Source organism: Catharus ustulatus, chromosome 17, assembly GCF_009819885.2.
Source record: "Catharus ustulatus isolate bCatUst1 chromosome 17, bCatUst1.pri.v2, whole genome shotgun sequence".
NCBI lineage: Eukaryota > Metazoa > Chordata > Aves > Passeriformes > Turdidae > Catharus > Catharus ustulatus.
Genome location: NC_046237.1, coordinates 8,433,875 through 8,453,119, shown reverse-complemented (window position 1 = coordinate 8,453,119; position 19,245 = coordinate 8,433,875). Strand labels below are relative to the sequence as shown.

General features: G+C 51.5%; 1 protein-coding gene across 3 annotated transcripts in view; it reads left to right on the top strand.

Annotated features, from left to right (window-relative positions):
- The first annotated feature begins 1,482 nt into the window (after positions 1 to 1,482).
- The window catches only part of CDH22 (cadherin 22), a 76,494-nt gene continuing 58,731 nt past the window's right edge, over positions 1,483 to 19,245 (top strand). The window contains exon 1 of one of the 3 annotated variants that reach the window (XM_033074826.2): positions 1,483 to 1,527. The gene's annotated coding sequence lies outside the window, so the exon portion shown is untranslated. Of the gene's footprint in view, positions 1,528 to 8,785; positions 8,871 to 9,298; positions 9,319 to 19,245 lie in introns of those variants that run through there. The other 2 variants (XM_033074827.2, XM_033074828.2) reach the window with 2 other exon arrangements.

Genomic DNA, 19,245 nt, shown 5'->3' with positions numbered 1-19,245 from the left:
TTCTTGACCAAATTGGCCGAGCAGAGGATTTGTTTGCCTCATTCACCAGGCTGTACAAATGGAACAACACAGCATTCCCTCCTCTGCTGTTCTGTGTTCCTTTCAGGGCCAAACTCCAAGGCCAAATAACAGAGAATGCTGTGGACACAGGAGAGTATTTTCTCCAGGTAAGATGTGAGTCTCTGGGTAGTGGAGACTGGAAAATGTCCCACTGGAGTCTGTTTGCTTGAGCCATGACTAAACCTGACTTGCAAGAGCAGATTTATCTGTCCCCAAATAACAGTATTGCAGTCTCACCAGCCTTGAGGTTCCTCTCTGCATCCATCTTCCCCTGGTCCTGATCATGCCCAGAGTGGTCTGTACACCCAGCATCCTGCTGATGGTGTGTGACTACTGCAGGCAACCAGCTGTGTTGGCACTTCTGCCCCTGCACCCTCAGAATGCTGCTGGGCCAGGACAGTGCCCACCATGCTTCAAACAAGACTCTGGAGAAGGCACCAAAGAGTTGAGGTGGGTGCTGAGGATGCCAACAGCCATGGCCACCCTGCTGCACAAGCAGGAGGGGGTCTGACAGCCACAGCCTCAGCCCCAGCGATCCCCTGAGCCCCTGACAGAGCTCCTGCCACCGTGCCACTGGGCCATCGATGTCTGGCACCATTCAAAGGCAGTGGAAGCGTGGGCTGGGGTTCTCTGTCCCTGACTTGTCTGATGCCCTGTCACCTCGGCTCAGTCCTGTGCTCCATGCACTGAATTAGTTCCCAGCACCGGGCACAGGAGGGGTGGCCCTGACCTGGGGGTGGCCAGGTCTGCCCCTGCCCCTGCCCGCGCCCTGCTCCCGCCCCCGGGGCGGCCGGCGAGGCGCTGGGGCGGCGGAGGCGATGCGGACGCCCGGGGCGGGGGCAGCGCGGGGTGGGGAGCGGAGCCGAGCTGCGGGCAGAGCCTCGCCGCCCCGCCGGGGGCCGCGCCAGCCCGCGGGGTTGCGGAGCTGCTGCTCCGGGGCCGGGCGGGATCCCCAGGGCGGGTCCCCAGGGGAGGCCCCGGGGCCAGTCCGGTGCGCGGACCCGGCGCTGCATTCTCAGAGTCTCCAGCAGAGGCTGGGCCGGGCCGGGCTGGGCAGGGCTGGGCTGGGCTGGGCTGGCGGGGAAGGAGGGGAGGCAGGCAGGGAGCGAGGGGGAGGAAGGCGGCTCTCGCCGCTCATGCAGCCCCCGCCGCGCACCCGCGCCCGCGCCCCGCCTCGCGCCCTGCCCGCCCGGTGCCAGCAGCCGGCTCCGCTCGCCGCCGCCGCTCGGGGCTCCGCGCTGCTGCCGGGCTGCGATCCGCTCCGTGCCCGGCTGCCCGGGCTGCGATCCGCTCCGTTCCGGGGCGCAGGGGCTGCCGAGGCTCCGCTCCGTGCCCGGCTGCCGAGGCTCCGCTCCGTGCCCGGCTGCGGGGGCTCCGCTCCGCTCGCAGCCCGGCTGCGGTGCCGCGCAGGATGCCGCGGGAGGCCGAGCGCCCGGCGCGGGGGAGCCGCCGCGGCCGCCGCCCCAGGTAAGAGCGGGAGCTCGGGGGGCGGCGGGGCGGGCACGGCGGGCGAGCCCAACTTCTCCGTCCCTCGCCGCGCCGCAAACTTTGCCGGCGCTCGGCGGGGCTGCGGCGGGCGCTCCCCGCGGGTGAGCGCGGGCTCGGCCCGACCTCGGGGTCGCCGCCGCCTCGGGCCGGGCTGTCCCGTGCTGTCCCGTGCTGTCCCGTGCTGTCCCGGGCTGTCCCGGGGTGCCCCGGTCTCCCTGGTGTCGCCGGGCGAAGCCAGAGGTTTGATGCCTCCGGCGCGGCCCCGGCAGCGGCGGGTCCGAGCACACCCTCCAATTAAAACAGTCCGGTGCTTGAAGAACTGCAGCTCCTTTCTTAACCGGTGGGATCTTACAACATCTTCTTCGGGCTCCTTCCTACCCAAGAGCCATCTCCCCATCCCTCTGGCTGAGACCAGAGCCTCCGTGCCCATTCCGTGCCCGTTCCGCACGGAATTTGCTCTGGCCGCGTGTGGATGTGTGGCTGCTATGCCTGAGGAGCCCAGCGGGAGCCCTTAGAGCCGGCCGGGTTACATCTCTCTTCACAGAGCCACATTTTTTTTCTAACAACAAACTAAAAATAACTGTTCTAAAACTAGCACTTTCCTCATTTAAAATGTGGTTCCCAACTGGCAGTGCACAGGCCTTGTGGGAGCGGGAGCTGCAGCCGCATCTGCTGCCCGCCGTGCCCCGGCCCGGTGCTCGGTGCCGATCCGAGCCCGGGGCACCTGGGCTCCTGCGGGCACTCCCGGTGCGTCTGCGGATGGAGGCATGCAGTGGAAGCCTCTTCGTTTCTATTTCATTTCTGACAGTTTTAACATCCTGCACAGTCTGGGGAAATCTGCCCTGTCGTATCATCCAGCCTCGTTTTATGCATGGACAAGAGCGGTTACGGGGGTGATGGTGTAGGCAGCGGGAAGGAGGGGCAGGCTCAGGAGTTCAGATGTAACTTCATAAGACAGGGCAGTGCACCTCAGGGAAGCCTTTGGACCTGCGAGGGCTGAGAAGGATGGGTGGCTCCGCCAGAGCTCTGGTTCTCCAGAGCTTGCTTGCATGGCCTGAGGAGATAAATCAGGGGATGTGCCTCTGTCCCTGCTCCTAGGTTGGTAAAATGCCGTGTGTTGCAACATAGTCTCACATACCAGTGAGGAAATCTCAGCTCATCACCGTTTCTGGGGGACCTGTTTCTGTCTCTTCAGAGTACCCAGTGCACAGAGCATGGCTGAAGCCTGCAGTCTCTGTGCTCACACACTGCATGCCCAGCTCAGAACCTGGGCTTTGCCAGGTTTTCCCTATGAGGCTGATGCATGCTCTCCACTTCTTTCAAGAGCACTGGGTAAAGAGTATTTGCAGCAAACAATTATCAGGGTTGGAGATCATTGTCCTGGTACACCAGTTTTCAAATGCTGAAAATAAATTGTTTCTCTGGCTTTGAGTCTGAAACCGTTTCTCTGTGCTGGTGCTGTGTTTGTTTGTGTTCAAGGCCAAAAGGTGGTTCTGCTGCTCATTGATGAATTCCCTGAAATGTTGACAGTACCCTGAGAGTAGCACAGGGTAGAGCCCGCTGAAATCTGAATAAGCTGGCCCAGATTCTGTGCTGACTTTTGTCTCGTACATCTCTGCTCCAGTGAGGTGAGGGTCAGATCAAGTGAGGTTTGGTCTCTGTATGAAATGCTGGTTGCTGAATAATACAGTGCTGAAATTGGTGGGCTTATGAAAGAAAAGGTATGTGCTGTTTCATAGGTAAAAAAGCCAGTTTTGTTCCTGAAAAAAAAAAGCCCTTTGCTTTTTGGTGCATTGACACTTTATAATATGATATGGTGATTTCATACCTATGACAGAGAAGTGACTACTGGAACAAGGTCAGTTTTAAAACTCTTTTTCAAAAGAAGCTAGCAGGCCTCCAGGAAAAAAAAAAAAAAAAACAAAATAAGAAAGAAAAGGTTGGCTCCACGTTAAAAATAACAGTTTAAATCCTATTCTTCCTAGCTCCATACCAAGAAATACGACTTTTTCATGATTTAAATGCAATGTCATGTTTGAAAAATTCGTAATTCTTTCTTGTGTGTAAGGATTATGAGAAAAGAGTCACAATTTACTGTTTGTTGTTTGTATTGGCTGGTCAGCTTTTGGGGTTTTTTTTGCACGTTAAAAATAATATTGAGCTAGAAAGGCTTGTTTTTTGTAGCAGATTTTACTTTTGTGCTCATAATCACTATCCCATAGCAGTGAAATTTGGCTGCAAATGTTGCAGAAGAAATGTTTGTTTATTTTCAGCCCCCTTTTCAACCCACAGACTTTATTTCATTAGAAGGATTAGATTGTTCGTGAAAGCTTTGAAACAAAACTGGACTTGAGGTGGGATTTATTCTGCTGTTATTCCTTTAAATTACAATTACGTATTGTTTCAAATAATTAGTTTTTATATTTTGAAGGCGCACATTTTAAAAGTAAAGGAAAACAGTTTGAAAAAGAAACGGTGTGGTGACACTTGGCTTCTTCTGACATCATGTTGCTAAAGAGTATTCGTGCATAAGGATACAGCCATGAATGAATTTGTGTTGTTATCTTTTAACCATGTGGTTATGCAACTGTGTTTGGGTTTACAAGCAATGACACTTCTCTGCAGATAAGTCCATGCATATCCCGAGGCACAGGCCATTTTGAGTGATCTGCTTTCTTGAAAAATTACATGTAAAGATGGGGTGGGTGTGAATCCCAACCAGATTCCTTGCCCGAGGTTGTAGGTGGACACGGTGTTCAGCTCCTTGTGTTCCTGGGGTCTCTTTTATCTCTACCACCGGTTTATCCCACGCTGTTTCTTTGTGGAAGGGGTGCCCAACGGGGAGGGATGGCACCAGCTTAGCCTGAGACTGTTCACTGCTCTGGGAGTGTCCTGCCTGTGCCCTCAGCACCTGTGTGAGGTGAGAGGGTTCCCTGTGTCACCTTGCTCTCAGGGGTCTGTGGCTGCCCTGGGCTGCAGGTGAGGGCACCCAGCTCTGTCCTCTGGCTTGGCTACTCCAGCCTGCATGTCCCTGTGAGCTGTGTTACTTGTGAGGTCCCCGCTCTACCCCAGCAGAAAAGCCAAGTCTGTGTGGCTGGATTTGGGCAGCAAATTGCTGCAGACTTCAGGTAGGGGGTTGGACTTGGACTCAGCTGTTCACCCAACATCAGCTGGGTGTCCACTGCCTGCTCAGCTCTGTGGGACATCTGTCTCTGCAGTTGTGTCCAGTTTGTGGGTTAGTTCCTGCTCAGGAAGCTGTGCAGGGCTTAGGCATGGGGCTCTCTTCTCCTGCTGGCAGCCACTGCAGAGACCCATCCTCCCAGTTAGTTCACAATTTCTTTTTCATTTAGTCATCACTTTCTATTATTTGCAAAGTCCATAAAAGGAATATAGCACATTACAGTAATTTTCAATTTTATCCTTTGCAACAACTCTGCTTTCAGAGGCTAGTCCAGACTTTACTTTAGCCTGGCTCTGTATCTCTTGCATTTTTCTTTCTTTTTACTGTCCTTTGTGCTGTGGCAGGAGGAAGGGAGTTCTCATTTATCCTGTTGGGGAATGGTTGTTGGATGGCATTTTTGTGCTGGTTCTGCAAGATAATGTCTGAGTAGCAAAAGTGGATCAGTCTCCTGCAGTGTCTGACTCTTGTTGTCCCAAGGGCTGACTGGGATGCCTGCAGAGGGTCTAGGTCTATCCATGGGTCTTCTTGGTGATGCTGTTCCTCAGATCCTCTTGCAATATGGTTGGAATTCTTCTTGCAGATGGATGTCTCAGCTCTTTGACAGCATTACAGCCCCTTCTTTTGAGGGCCTGTGGGACACTGTGGGCCTGAGCAAGTGGTAGCTGGCAGCCAGGTGTGGGGCCCATGGCAGCCTCAGAGCTCCCTTAGCTATTGGTGTTTTCTGGTGCATGTACAGCAAACGGGGATGCAGAACTCTGCTGGGAGGTGGGAGCACAAGGAGAGACTGTTCACATTGTCTGGGGGTGCCTGTGCCTGGGCTGGGTGTGCCTTTTGTCTTCAAACTGGTTCCCAGGTGCTGTCTCAGCTGCTTCCATCCTGTGCTGAGCCAGCCTCGGTGCTGCTGAGGGTGCACACCAGTGTCAGCTGGGGTGGCTCTCCCCACACATCCTAGAAGTCATCTTTGTGTAAAAGGTGGGGGGCAGACCCTGCTGACCTCAGGCCCCTGCATTTTTCTTCTTGAAAGCAGGTGTAGTTGTGCCCTTGGGCATAGGAGAGGCAGCCAGCCCAAAGCTGGTCCATCTGTGCTCCAGCCCAGAGCTGGTCCATCTGCTCCAGCCCAGGGCCAGGTTTGACTGGATCATTCATTGCTGCTACACCTACAGGCTGAAAATCAAGGTGCTTTTCAGAAAGTGTCTCCTTTCTTCTGGGTGACCCATCTCAGGATAGCTCACTAGACATAGGGCAAGTTTGCAATACTCATTGCAGGAAGGGCAGCACTTCTGTGTTCCCAGTCCTGCCCTCCTGTTCTTACCTGGGAAATCTGCACTTGCCTCCTCTGCCTGCTGTGCCCTGTCCTGCTGTCCTGCTTTCACTCACTACCTTGCCCCTCTGGCAGTGCCATCCATGAGCCTGGAGAAAAAAAACCCCAACAGAACTCATTCAGTTTTGACTCTTTTAAGTGCTGCACTTCCTGATTTCAGAACTCTTGTGGGAGAGCCATGCCTTAGCTCCCACTGCTCAGGGCTGGGGCTCTGGGCTCAGTGCCTGGTAACACTGCTGTCACTGTTGTGGCAGGGTCTGCTCCCCACACAAAGCCACCCTGCTTGTCTCACCCTGTCACTGCTGTCATGTGTGCTGAATTTGGCCCTGCCTGGCTCATGATGGAAGCTGTGGCTGTGATAGAGGGGATGCTGGACATGGCACTTCTCAGAAGCACCCACGGATTTGTGGCTGCCCTGCAGGGACATTTAGTGAGGTGCTCCATAGGAGCGGAGCTGGGAGCATCCTGGCTCTGGCTAGGGCAGTGGTGTGTCGTGGGCTGAAGTGTCCTGTGTTTTTGTTATGGCAGTTCTGCGAGCTTTGGGAAATCCTTCAGGGAATCATGAAAGCAGATTTATTTGTCCAACACACTTTTGCAGACACCTCCTGCCCCTCTTTGTTGCTTCCCCCTGCTACAGTACTCGAGAGAAAACCAGGGGAAAGGACACATGGGCTAACTCCTCTTGGACACTGCCTTGCTCACCATTGCCTCTTCAGGTGGGGTTTTGTTAACCTCTTCCCGAGTGGCTGTAGCCAGTGGCATTAACAACTGCAGGTGACTTGAAACTTGAGGCCCTCAACTGCCCTGAAGGTGCTGATGGCCAGAAGCTTTTTGCAGCCAATGATGGAATGTGAAGGTAGTCGCCATAGAAACATCTGGACGATAAATGGAACCTTGAAAGCTCTGAATGACTTTTGGAAGGAGCCCACGTGTGAATGTGGGTATAGGTGGTAGTGTTCACCCTGCAGACCAAGACTGTGAGTGGCATATTTGGAAACAGCAGCTGTAGGAGCAAGCACAGGATCTGAACACTGCTTTGGTAAGCTGGCACTTCCCTGAGGTTTTGGTGACAAAACAGAGTCAGAGCAGGAGGATGTGATGTGGTCACAATACTGCCTGGCAGGAGGGAGCTCATTCCCACAGATGAGCTGTCCAGTTCTGTGCAGCAAACAGCCCCTCCTGCCCCTGCAGCCACAGCCTTGAGACAGCTTCAGCCCCAGTGCTGTGCAGGGCAGTGCTGGGGACACAGCACAGCCTCTGCAGGTGACACCTGTCTGGCTCTGGACTCCTTCTTGAGCACTGCTGCCCTTCCCTGTGCTCTGGAACTTGAGAGCTGGGTGCAGGCAGACCCCAGCCTAGGACGGCCCCACCTGAGAGGTGTAGGAGCTGGGTACCCCGAGCAGTGTGTCCCCTTGGCCCTGGCCTGGGTCTGCCCCTCGGTGTCCCTCTGCTGCCTTCCTGGGCACAGTCTGGATGCCCCTGGCTGGCTGTTTGCTCACAGGTCACAGGCTGGCCAGGGAGCCTGATCATCCTGGTGGGAGCCTATGGGGCAGATGGAGCCCCTGGCTCTGAGACCCCAGTGATGGCTGTAGTCAGCCAGGAAAGATAAAGGTTTGGCTGGTCCAGAGAAACTGGACCATACTGGTCTGGCCATCCCAGGAGGGAAGAGAGCTGAAAGCTGTGGGCCAGAGCCTTGTCCTGGCTCTGGAATGGATATTCCCTTGTGCCAGATAGTAACTTCTGTGTGTGCCTGGGGATGCTGCACTCCCTTCTCCAGTCCTGCTTCCTTGCATCTCTGTCTGTCACACTGGGATTATCTCCCTCTGCTCCTACTGCGGCTTCTTCCCGGAATCCCAAATCCCCAAAATGCTGTTTCTCCAATAATCCTTGTCATTAAAAGTGGCTCCTAAGCTCCAAGCACCTCCTCCTGTCCTCATCACCCTCTCTAGAGAGAATCAGTTTGAGCTGTGCACATACTAACAGTGAGCAAATCATCTTGTTAACCTTTGTCCCCCACTGCCACTACCAAACTCCAGAGTTACCCGTGGATCTGTCTGTATTTTCACTATTCAATGTTTTTAGCTGTGTGAAAATGTGCATTCTTTGCTATTGTTATGGCCACAAGTAGGCATGTGGCTGTTGCTGACAGCGTTGTGCCTGTGTGGGAGAGGGAATTGTTTCCCCTGCTGCTGGAGTCTGGAAAGTCGAGGATGGACAGGTGGGGGGGGGGTTGCTTTGAGAGCTGGACTTCATCAGCTTTGAGCTTGGCTGCCTTCCCACTTATGAAATACAGCTAAACCTTTTGATGGCAGGTAGGAATAGCTGAGCATCAGCAGAGTCCTTAAGAAATTACATCCCTGCTTAAACTTTTAAAAGTCAGCTGAACACCCGTTTGCTACAGCGCTCCCGGGCTGTTTCCCAGTGGCACGGTATTTTTTCCAAAATAACTCCTGCTTCAGTAGTGTTGTCCCAAGGCAGGGGATGTCCTCGCTGGGCATCCTGAGCTGTGCCGCAGGAGTTGGGAATTCTTCCCGTGCAGCTCTGGGTGCTTTGGCAGTGCGAGGTCGGGATGCTGCGGGGTCCGGGGGGATGGAGCAGGGGGATGGAGCAGGGGGCTCTGCTCGGGCCGGTGCCGGCAGAGGGAGCCATCCTTCCTCCTTTGCCATGCACAGCGCCAATTAACCAATTAATCGGAGAGGTGAGCTGAGAACTGGCATCCTCCATGGGGCAATGGCTCTGCTCGTCTCGCTGGGGCTGAGAAGTGGCTGTGTCTTTGCCAAATCCCTCTTTTCTGCTTTGTTGCCCAGGTTCATGTCTCAGGTGAGCCCTTGGGTGGGTTTAGTCTTGCCCAGCTTCTTGTGGCCGTGCAGGACAGGAGCAGCTGAGTGCCAGGTGTGGCAGAGGCTGATGGCAGTGCCTTGTCCAGCTGGCTGTGTGGGCAGGGGACAAGCCCCAGGTGTGCAAGGGACTGGGGCTGTCACTGTGAGTCCCCATGGCATGAGAGGCCAGGGGCTGTGGCTGGGCTGACCCTGCAGATGAAGACATGGCTTTGCCTTGCCTTGCCTTGCCTTGCCTTGCCTTGCCTTGCCTTGCCCAGGAGTTGGCGATGGATTATTAAAGGCAGACAAGAGCTTTGGAGCTGGGGCTGTGAAGTCCTGCCTGGAGGAGACTGTTGTGCTGACAGATGATGCTGCTCCTGTCCTTGGTACCACAAAGCAATGGATGTATGGAATGAATGCAGGCACTGAACCCTCCCCAGCCACCACAGGTGAGCATTTATGGATTTTTCTCTGAAAAAGCTGTTTACATTTTTGTGCAACGGGAGAACTTGTGTCTGGCTGGGAAGGTTGCTGGAACCATCAGTTGAGGCTTTAATTGGTTTTGCACCTAGAGCGCTAATGTATTTTAGTGGATTAGATGGGAAGTGGGGTGGTGCTTGGCTGCTCCAGAACTGGAGATGTGGGCTCACGTCACAGGACTGAGAGGCTCAAAGCACTGTGCAAGGAGAATGGCAGCTTCTCCCTCTGCCACGGCTGCTGCTCTCTGGTTAATGCATTTGGAAGGGTTCAGTCTGGTTTCCTCTGCTCTGGCTGTGCTCATGGCCTGCACTGGTGCTGCCAAGTGTTTTGGGTTTGTTGTGGGATAGCCTTGGTAAGCAGCTAAGCCTCACACAGCCAATTACTCACTCCCTAATTCCCAAGTGGGTCATGGGAAAAGGAAAGGAAGAGTAAAAGCAAGAAAATGTGTGAGTTGAGATAAAAATGGTTTAATAAGTGAAAGTGGAAGAAGAGAGAAAGAAAACAAGGGATGCAGAGGCAAACACTCACTGCCTTCTGTGCACAGACTGATGTCCAGGAGTTTCTGAGCTAAGAGTGGCAAACCCCCCCAAGATCCCTCCTCTCCGTTTTTGCTGCTAAGCATGATGTTAGATGGGACAGGGTAGCTTTGGGTTCCGCTCCCAAACTCCTGTGCACCCCCAGTCTGTTTACTGGGAGACATGGTGAGAAGCAGAGAAGGGCTTGACGCTGCAAACACCATTTGGCAGCAGCTAAAATATCAGTGTGTTACTGGTTTTGTGTTGGTCACAAACCTAAAACTCAGCACAAGGCAAAGCTAATTAACTCCCTCCCAGCCATACCCAGTCCAGGACAGTTAAACATCTTTTAGTGCTCATAATGAGGGAGATGCCTTGGCAAAGAGTCCTTGTCAGGTGTGGGCAGCACGAGATGGGGCCTCTGTCCTGTGGATCTGATGGCCAAGGCACACTCAGGGTGCCCAGGACAGAGACATGGCAGTGCCTGGGGTGTGCTGGGAGAAGCTGGAGAAACAATGGAGTGCTGGAAAGCAAGCCTTGGTAAGCAGGACTTGGTGTCAGTGGTGAGCTGCTCACTCAGCTGGTGTAAATTATCCTCAGTCCTGCAGAGTGCTGGAGCCAGCAGGACAGGGTCTGACCTGTGACTGCTCAGGGCTGCTGCTCAGCATCTCCCTTCAGTTCCTGGCCACAGGCTCCAGTCAAGTTTGGTGGTTCTAGGGAGGCGTTTCCCAAATCTTAGGCTGACCCAGAAGGAGAAAATCCTGCAGCTGAGCTTGTATTGCTTATAGTAAGCGCTGTCAGGGTTGTGAAAAGCTGCTGTGAAATAGAAATGAGAGGGAGGGACTGTGAAGCACCAGGCTGGAAGGCCTTTTCTTTAAGCTGCAGCTGAGCTGAGCTTAGGCAGAGGTAGGACACAATGTCTGGTCCTGGATTCCAGAAGGCAGCACATGCATTTCCCTTGTGAGCGATCAAAGGCTGGGACTGAGGCTCATCTCTATCTTCTTTATATCTAGTCCATCACTGTGCTATCTAGTGCTTCACAAGTATATATAGAAATAACTATTTTTTTCTTTGTCCTCTTCTAGACAATGCCTGGAGTCTTTGGTAACTTTTTATGTTTTATATGTTTTTGTGTCTGAGGTCTGTCTGTGCCTCTGTGTACCAAGATGTGGAAAGCTGTTTCATGAGTAAAATGTTCTTGGGGGCCCAAGACTGCCCAGATGCAGTGCTTGTGTCTGGCTTGGCCCTGAACCTCTCAAAGGTTTGTAATCAGCCCTGCTCAGGGTAGCTGTGTCATGTTTTTCTGGTTTGGAGTCACAATGATTCTTTTCAAGCTGTGAGTTTTGGTGTCATGCCATGGTGTGCTGTGATGGGAGAGATGAGGGGCAAGACCTACAACTCAGAGGCCCAGGAGGGCTAGAAAGGCTTCTTGGCTGGACTCTGCTTGGCTTTGGATGCCCAGACTCTGCCTGAGGTTGCTGCCAGCCCAGCAGCCTGAGACAGGAGGTGGTTTGGAGAGGAGGACACAAAGGAACACGTTTTGTCTGTGCTGCAGTCCTGGTTGGCACAGTGCAGTGTCCATCTGGGGCAGTGGGGGCCTGGAGATGGTGTGGCAGCACACAGGGGGTGCCTGTGTGCTTTGGGATTTCAGCACTTTTGCAAGTGACTGCATGGACTGGGCATGGTGGGCTCTGGACTCAGGGTTTGGGGCTGTGTTAATGGGTTATGAAGTGGCTGTCACCAAAGGAGCTGGAAAGGAGCATGGAGAGAGAAGTGAAGCAGCCCAGAGGACAAAGGGAGTGCAAGCAAGGGTCTGCAGTGTAGTGACAGAGCTGGATGCTCAGGGTCAGCGTGTGGGAGGGTGACATAGCTGGAGAAAACCACACAGCACAGTGCTGTGTCTGTACATGTGTCCTGCCTGCTCTCCCTCTGTCAAGCACAGAGCTGCTTTGGGGGCAGTGGGGGTGCTCAGAGCCAGCATCTCTCGGTTTCTTTGGTTGTGAGGATTTTGTGTCAGCGTGGCTGCTGTACTGAATGGAGAGGGCTGGGTCAGGGGAGTCCTGCAGATGCCCTGGGCATTCTCAGGGAGATCCCTTGCTGAAGCAGTGCCAGGCTGCCAGCCTGGGTGGGGCAGGAGCTCTAAATGGCTGCACCTGCCTGTGTGAGTGTCTGTGCCCTCTCCTGCACGCTCACACTCACGTGTTCCAGCACAGTCCTGCATCCTCACGTGTATGTATATCTCCTTGGCTCTCTTCTTTCACATGCACTTTGTCCACTTGCTTTTCTGTCCTCCCTGTTGCTACTGTAATCTCTTTTTCTTTCTCCCCTTTGTTGCCTGGGCTGCTTTGCTGCCTCTTACTTCACCATGTCCCTCTTTATTCCTTTTGATAATAATAACATTAGAACCTACGTACAAGGCCCCAAGGTCCCTGCTTTGTGCAGATACATGAGGAAAGTCCCTTCAAAGCCCGTGTGCTGTGTTGAGAAGATTCTCACAGTCTCACTATTTCCAGGAGTGTCAGGGGCAAAGGGCTGGATTGTGAAATAAGGCCAGTGCAAAACCTCACGCTGTGTCCTCTGTCCGTGCAGGAATGTCAGAAGTGAAGACGCTGGTCTTGTTTGATGGAGTTTCACACCAAAGCTCTGAACCCCTGTGCCTGATGGAGGAGCTGAATGATTAATTTCCCTCTATCAGTTGTGCTGAGCAGAGTGGTGTTCCCAGGGCTCCCAGTCTGTCCCTTCCTCATTGTGTTGGTTTGGTAGTGACATTAAAGTGAAGCTACTTGCAGATTCTGTTCCAGTCTGCTGTGTTCACGTGCTTCGAGCTTTCAGAAATATTCTCCCTTTCAACTGCAATTTGCACATTTGGCCTCTGCTGAGAGGTGATGCTTCAATGGGATGCTGAAGTCTGGTGGTTGGAAAGCAGTGTTTCTGGTGATGCACTGAGCTGTCTTGCTTTGCATATGTGATACCCAGTACAATTCCTGTGCTTGGAGGCCCTGCCTGGCTGCTGGATGCTGGTTCACAGTCTGCAAATACAGCACTGGGGGGTGGTGGAGGAGGAATCAAATATTTTTCTTCACTCAACAAAGTGGTCAGAATTTCTTGCAGAGGGAAGGCTGGTTCTGTATCTGGCATGCAGAATCATATCCATAAGGATGTATCTCTGCTGTGCTTGTCCATCACGATTCTGACCGTAGATAGCAAAGGACTCTGAAATCAGGAGACACATTTTAATAGTTTTTATTAAATAAATATTAATATATTTAATATGTTATTCTTAAATAATAAAATAAATTCCCTCCTAAAGTCCTCCAAGGCATGTGCATCCTGTGTGTAGTGGTCTCTTTCAGCCTTGTTCAGCCACACTCAGTTTTCTGATGCTTCCACTTCAGCTCTCTCATAAGTGAGCCTTCTGTTATTTATGCCTGTGTCCCGAATCGCCTTGCTGAGAGCTGGATTTGGGAAAAGATCAAGCAGTAAAATCAAAAGCCATCACCTGTTCCTGTGGTTTGCTGCTCTTTGCAGCCCTTTAAGTTTATATACAGCAAATGTCTGTTGCAAAGTCTGTCCCTGCAAGCAGCAACAGGCTGTTTTGGGATATTTGCTTCCCCTGTGATTTCTCTTTGAGCAGCCTGACCTGTAGGCAGGGTCATGGCTCAAGAATGGTAGAAGGAGATGGGGGTGGGCTGTAGCAGCAGGACCCTCTGTTCTTGTCTGTGCAGTAAAGAGCAAAGGGGCTGTAACACTCATGCCAGCCTTTTCCTGGGCACTGTGGAGCCTTTTTGCCAGCACTTACATTGGTCACTGCTGGAGCTGGCTGTCAGCAGGATCATCTCCTTTCTTTGGGCAAAGTGCCTCAGAGAGGCTAAGCACACTTTCCAAGGAGAAACTTGGTGTCTCTTCTGAGCTTGGGAAAGATGTAATTAGCAGATGCAGCAGGGTTGGCAGCTCTGGGTGCTGTACATGAAGATTTTGAGAATTCCACCTGGGAGCACCTGTGTGTCAGTGCTGGCAGCAGAGAGCAGAGCCAGGGGCTCCAGAGCAGGGGCCAAGGTCCCTCTTGAAGAGATGCCTAGTCCTGTCCCAGGGTCATCACCCTGGGAAGGGAAGTGGGTGATGTTAGCTCTTGCTGCTCTTAGGTCTGCCCCTTGTTACTGTGCACCTTCCTGCAGCACTCAGGATAGTCCCTGATAGCTGAAGGTGGAGAAGGAGGGTGATTTCTCCCAGGGTAAGTCATTTTGGTGAAAAATTAACTGGATCTGGCCAGGTGAGCTTTTTGAGCAGTACCTGTAAGTCCTGTGGGGGCTGCTCGGTGGTGGCTGCTTCTCTAAGGGTGTGCATTGCTTTGGACTCATCCTGAAGCTGTTTGGAATGTGGAGAGTGGCATCATTCTGCTTACAGGGGGCTTGTGAGAGGTGTAATATTGCTGGTAGAGCAGAGAAAATTGGTGTCTGTCCAGTACAAAGCACTTCAGACAGGACAGGAACACAACAGGACCTCATCACCTGTTGTAGCATTAATGGTGTGTGTTGGAAGATCCAGGATCTGCCCTTCCTCAAGGGAAGGAGGAATGACCAGCCCTGGAAAAGGCAGTGGGACTGGTGTGTCTCTCTGAAGTGTCCCATCACTCCTGGTCTGCAAACTCTCCTCCTCTCACTAGTTAATATTAGTATTCCGTTAGTGGAACGGGCGATGCAATTAACACAAAGGTACAGTCATTCATTCTGACTGGAGGACTCATGGGATCAGATGTACTGGGGATAGGAAGCGGAGGCTTTCTGCTGGGAAAGAATGTCACAGCACAGCGGACACAGAAATGAAAAGCTATTAATAATGATCCCGGAACTTCACTTCCATCAGCTGTTTATTTAAAGGTGCTCCATATTCAAAGCCTCCTGATTTATGTGGGCAATAACACTCACAGTCCTGGGATCACTTCTTTAAGCAAGGCTAATGGGGTGAAACCATCATACTGCGACAGTAGAGATCAAGCTGGGAAAATGATACTGGAGAGAAAAATAAACTATTGCCTAGATAATCCCTGAGCTACGCTGGGCTGGGAGCTGGTGTGAGCTCCCTGCTCTTCCAGCATTTATTAAGGCTTTTACTTCTTTTTTTTTTTTTCTTGGTCTTTGTGAACAGAATTTAGTGGGCAGGATATGAAAATTTGATTCTACCAGACTGGATCCTTCTTCATTTGCATGCAAGTGTCCTGGGACATGTGGTCTCTCTGTCCCTGTCTCCAGAGCTCCCATCCAGACTTGATCCATTCCCAAAGGACTGGTTCCTCTGTGGAAAGGTGTTTGTGCCTCTGCTGTGTGGGTTTTGCCTGCAGAGTGGTGGCACAGGAGTGTCTGGGGGGACAGAATTGGGATATTCTGGGCTGTGGCATGGGGGGGATGAAGGGCTGCTCTGCTCTGGGGGTGTCTGGTTTCCATGTGAGTTCTCTTTATGGGGCTGTTTGCCCTTGCAGGGAGGACTTCTTGGTGGGGCCCAAGTTGGGCCATTTTGATGTGAATTTGGCAGAAACTCGTAGTGGTTACCTTGTTCTGCAGATAAACCATGCAGGAGGCTGGGCTCAAAGTGCAAGAAGGGCTCAGGGCAGGAGAAGCCTGAGTGTGGTACTGACTTCTTCTGGCTGCAAGTGAGCCCTTGGTGGACAGGAGCTGGATTCAGCAGCTCCCTCTGCACGTGGGGCAGCAGTGCCAGATGCTGGCCATCAGAGGGTTTGTGGCTTGTGGTGTCTGCAGGGCAGTGAGCAGCTCTGGGCAAAGCTGGATGGTTTCCTGGAGAGGTGAAACAGCCCAGAGGCTGCTGAGCTGTGGTTTGAGTTGCTCTGGGCAGCGACTGACTCCTGGGACGCGGCTGTAAGCACTGCTCATTGTCAGGAGCTGGTAGTGGTGATGTGATTAGTAGAATGAAGCAAATGATTCCAAATAAATAATGCATCAATCATTAATGGTTGAATGCAAAATTTAGCCTGTTGCTGTTGTCTGCAAGTTGCTTACAAGGAGGTCAGTCCTTTATTTGCAGAAGGCTGTTATCTGCAGATCGTGGGCAAACACTGTGCTCTGAGTATTCCTGGCACATCTGCTCCAGTGTGCAGGTCCCTGGCCCAGCAAGAGGCTCTGGTCTCTCTCCTGGTTGTTCTTTGTGAGAGGGAGATGGGCTTTGCCTTGAAGGTGTGTCTGGCTCCTGTGGGCTGTGATGCTCTGGTGCTGGTTCTCAGGAATGCTGCTCACTGCTGATTTGTGCCCGTGCAGCCTCAGGGACCCAGGAAGGGACACAGCAAAGCTCTGATCATCTGGGCAGCCCCTCTCCTTGCTGTGCTCCTCTTGGAGACCTTGACTTTCAAACAGACTTGGCCAAAATGTGCTACCTGTGTTGGAGACTCAGCTGCCAGGGGTTTCTGCCAGCTGTGGTGGAGTGTTCTGCACAGTGCTGCATCTCAGCAAAGCATCTTTGTTCCTCCTTGGGGGATGAGGCTGTGCACCATTCTGCCTCAGGTTCCTAAATTCCTGTAGTACTCAGACTCCTTTTTTTCTTCCTGGTGCTTAGGAATTCCTGGAGAGTTTGGAGCATTTTTTCCAAACCAGAAAATCCTGTCTGTAGCCAGGGCAGTGTTAGATTTTAGCAGGATGTTGCAGAAACAATTTTCTTACCCATTATGCTATCTTGTTTCTAATTTTTATTTAATGAGCTCCTCTGAAAAAAAGAAAATCGTTGTAACAGTTTCCTTAAGTGTGAGAGATCAGGCTGAAATTGGCATTAAGGAGACTAATTACACTCATTCTTCCACCTTTCTAACAGCTGTTTATTGCTGCAGGTTTGTCCTGAGGTGCTGAGGAAGCTGCTTAGCTTGGGCCAAAGGCACCTGCAGAGGTATCTGCAGTAGAAAGTTGGTACAGGCTGCTAATCCGGGCTGTGCTCAGCCAGATGATCTTGTTACACTGCAGAAAAGTGCTGTCAGAAGTGCAGGTGCAGCCCCCCAGGTCTTGTCCTGGTTTTATGCTGCTCTCCTGTCCTCCCTCACATCCTCTCAGCTTCATTGTGGAGGATCCTGTGGGTTCCTGCTCTTAGTCTCAAAATGACAGTGTGCTGTCAGGGAAAGGGACTTCCTCGCTCTCCTGTGTTCCGTAAAGAGGGGTTGCAGATCTCCTGTCATGAAGACTGAGGGATTTCCAAGGACAGAATTGCTAAGAGGATTAAGATGTATAGGGAAGAAGAGTGAGCAGCAGCAAGAGACCTTCCTGAAAGTGATGTGTGCCTGCCATAGTATTTATTTCACCAGAGGACTGAGTCAGAATGTGACCTTGAACCTTGAGAAGCAAATTGAAGGAGTTTCTTTGAACCTTTCTGACTCAGTATAATACCCACTTGTTATTCTGTGTAGGAATTCGGGGAGTCTTTCACAAGAGGTAGAAAGTTGCAGACAGAGCTATGAACATCTTCAATTTTCCATTTAATCACACAATATTGAATGATAAATAATTCATGCATCTGCCAAACATTGGCTTAAAAGAACCCAATTCCCTCCACATTTGTCAAAGCGGAAGAATTCCATTTTGTGCTTTTTTATTTTACTTTGTCCTTTAATTCCTACCCAAATGGCTCCGTTGTCTGGGCCATCAGCTTTGATTCCACCTGTCCTGTTTTGGGCTCGTGCCTTTCCTCTCCTGTCTCTTCAGCTGTTCAGTGTTCAGTGGCAGCAGGAGGCAGGGAGGGGAGTGGTGCTGGCCCCTGGCTGTCCTTGGCTGTGCCACAGGTGCAGCTCTGGCAGTGGAGGCTGCTGTGGGTTCTCTGCCCCACTGCACAAGAGCACTTCTGGCTCCTCAGGAGGTGCTGGGGCATGAAAGATGTGGCTCTTTTAGGAATGCAACTTCTGACTTTATGCAGGGTGTTTGTAAGGGAATGACTTTCAGACACAGCTCTCTGTCCAGATCCTAAAATTAAAGACTTGGTCTGAGCTCTGGAGCTCTCTCACCACAGCAGGAGGAGCTCTGTCCATCTCAGACGTTGTGACAGAGGTGCTGTGATGGCTGCTTCCACCTCCTCTCCAAGACTGTTTTTAAAGAGGAATTAAAAGTATTGTATTCACGTAGACAAGGCATGAAAATTCCATATTTGGAAAAGAATTGCTGCAGAGCGAGACCGTTATGGCTGTAAAAACCTCTTCCCTAGGGCAAATGTTGAGTTTTTCTTTGCAATTAAAATTTCTTTGAAACTTGGACTAGAGAAGATTTGGAAGGGAAAAAAAAACCTCCTAAACTTGGCAAATACTTCTTTCCAAACAATGTTTGTGTGAGAGCTTTAACAAATACTGTTCCTCACAGTGTGTCTGATAGCAAAAAGTGACTGAACATGGGAAGTCAAAAGGTTGTAAATAGCTCCTGCTCTGGCAGTTGCCTCATTTTTCTATTATAATTTCTCAAGGCAGCATCAAAGGGGACAATAATTAAACTTAAAGCAACTTAGAGAGAAGGGAGAAAAGGGCATGTTTAGTCATACAGACCTGAGCATTGTGTAGGTACACATTCCTCTGCAAAAACAACTTTTCTCAACAGTGTGCAAGTTTATCTGAGAAGAAAGGCAGATGAAGGAGTTCCTTGCTGGGAGAACAGTTCCAAGGAAGCAGAAAGAGGAAATCCAGATATTTACTTCAAGAATAAGCACGACTAAACTTTTACTACGGATAATGGATTTTCTGCCCTGTTGTCAAAGCTGAGGCTAGGGTGACATCAGAGAGATAACTTGATTTTATCATTGTCTGTCTGTCTCCTGTGCTCTGTATCAAGGCTGAAGACTTGCTGAAAGGCAGATTTCTACTGCCTTGCACAGTCTGGACCTGAGTTTGGGATATGTTTATCCAGTAACTGGTTACATGACCTTTCACTGTAAGTGAAGATAAAAGCAATTTAAATATCCTAATTCCAAAGCCTCTACAGTTTCGAATGCTTTTGCCACTGATCTCCAGCATTTGTACACAGTGTGATGCTATTTACTATCCAAGTTAATATCTCTTGCCATCTCTCACTTGATTGGCAAAATTTGCTGGTATTCTGGAAAGGACACTGAGTTAGAGCCTGCCTTCTGCAGGATCCATTTCAGCAGAGGGTGCAGTGGGGGTTCCAGTGCTGTCAGTGGCAAAAACTTGTCTAGCTTCCAGACGCTCTCTGTGGCTCCAGTATTCCAGTACTTTGTCCAACTTTATCTGAACATTGAGCCTTAAATGCCAGTGCTGAGATCTGCTGTGGAATGGGAACTTGCAGTGCAGGGGCTGTGATCATCGTCTGTCTTGATGTGAGTGGGCATCCCACACCTTTTCTCTCAGCAGTGCTGCCATCCCTTACAGAATTAGTGATGTGTGTTCATGTTTTC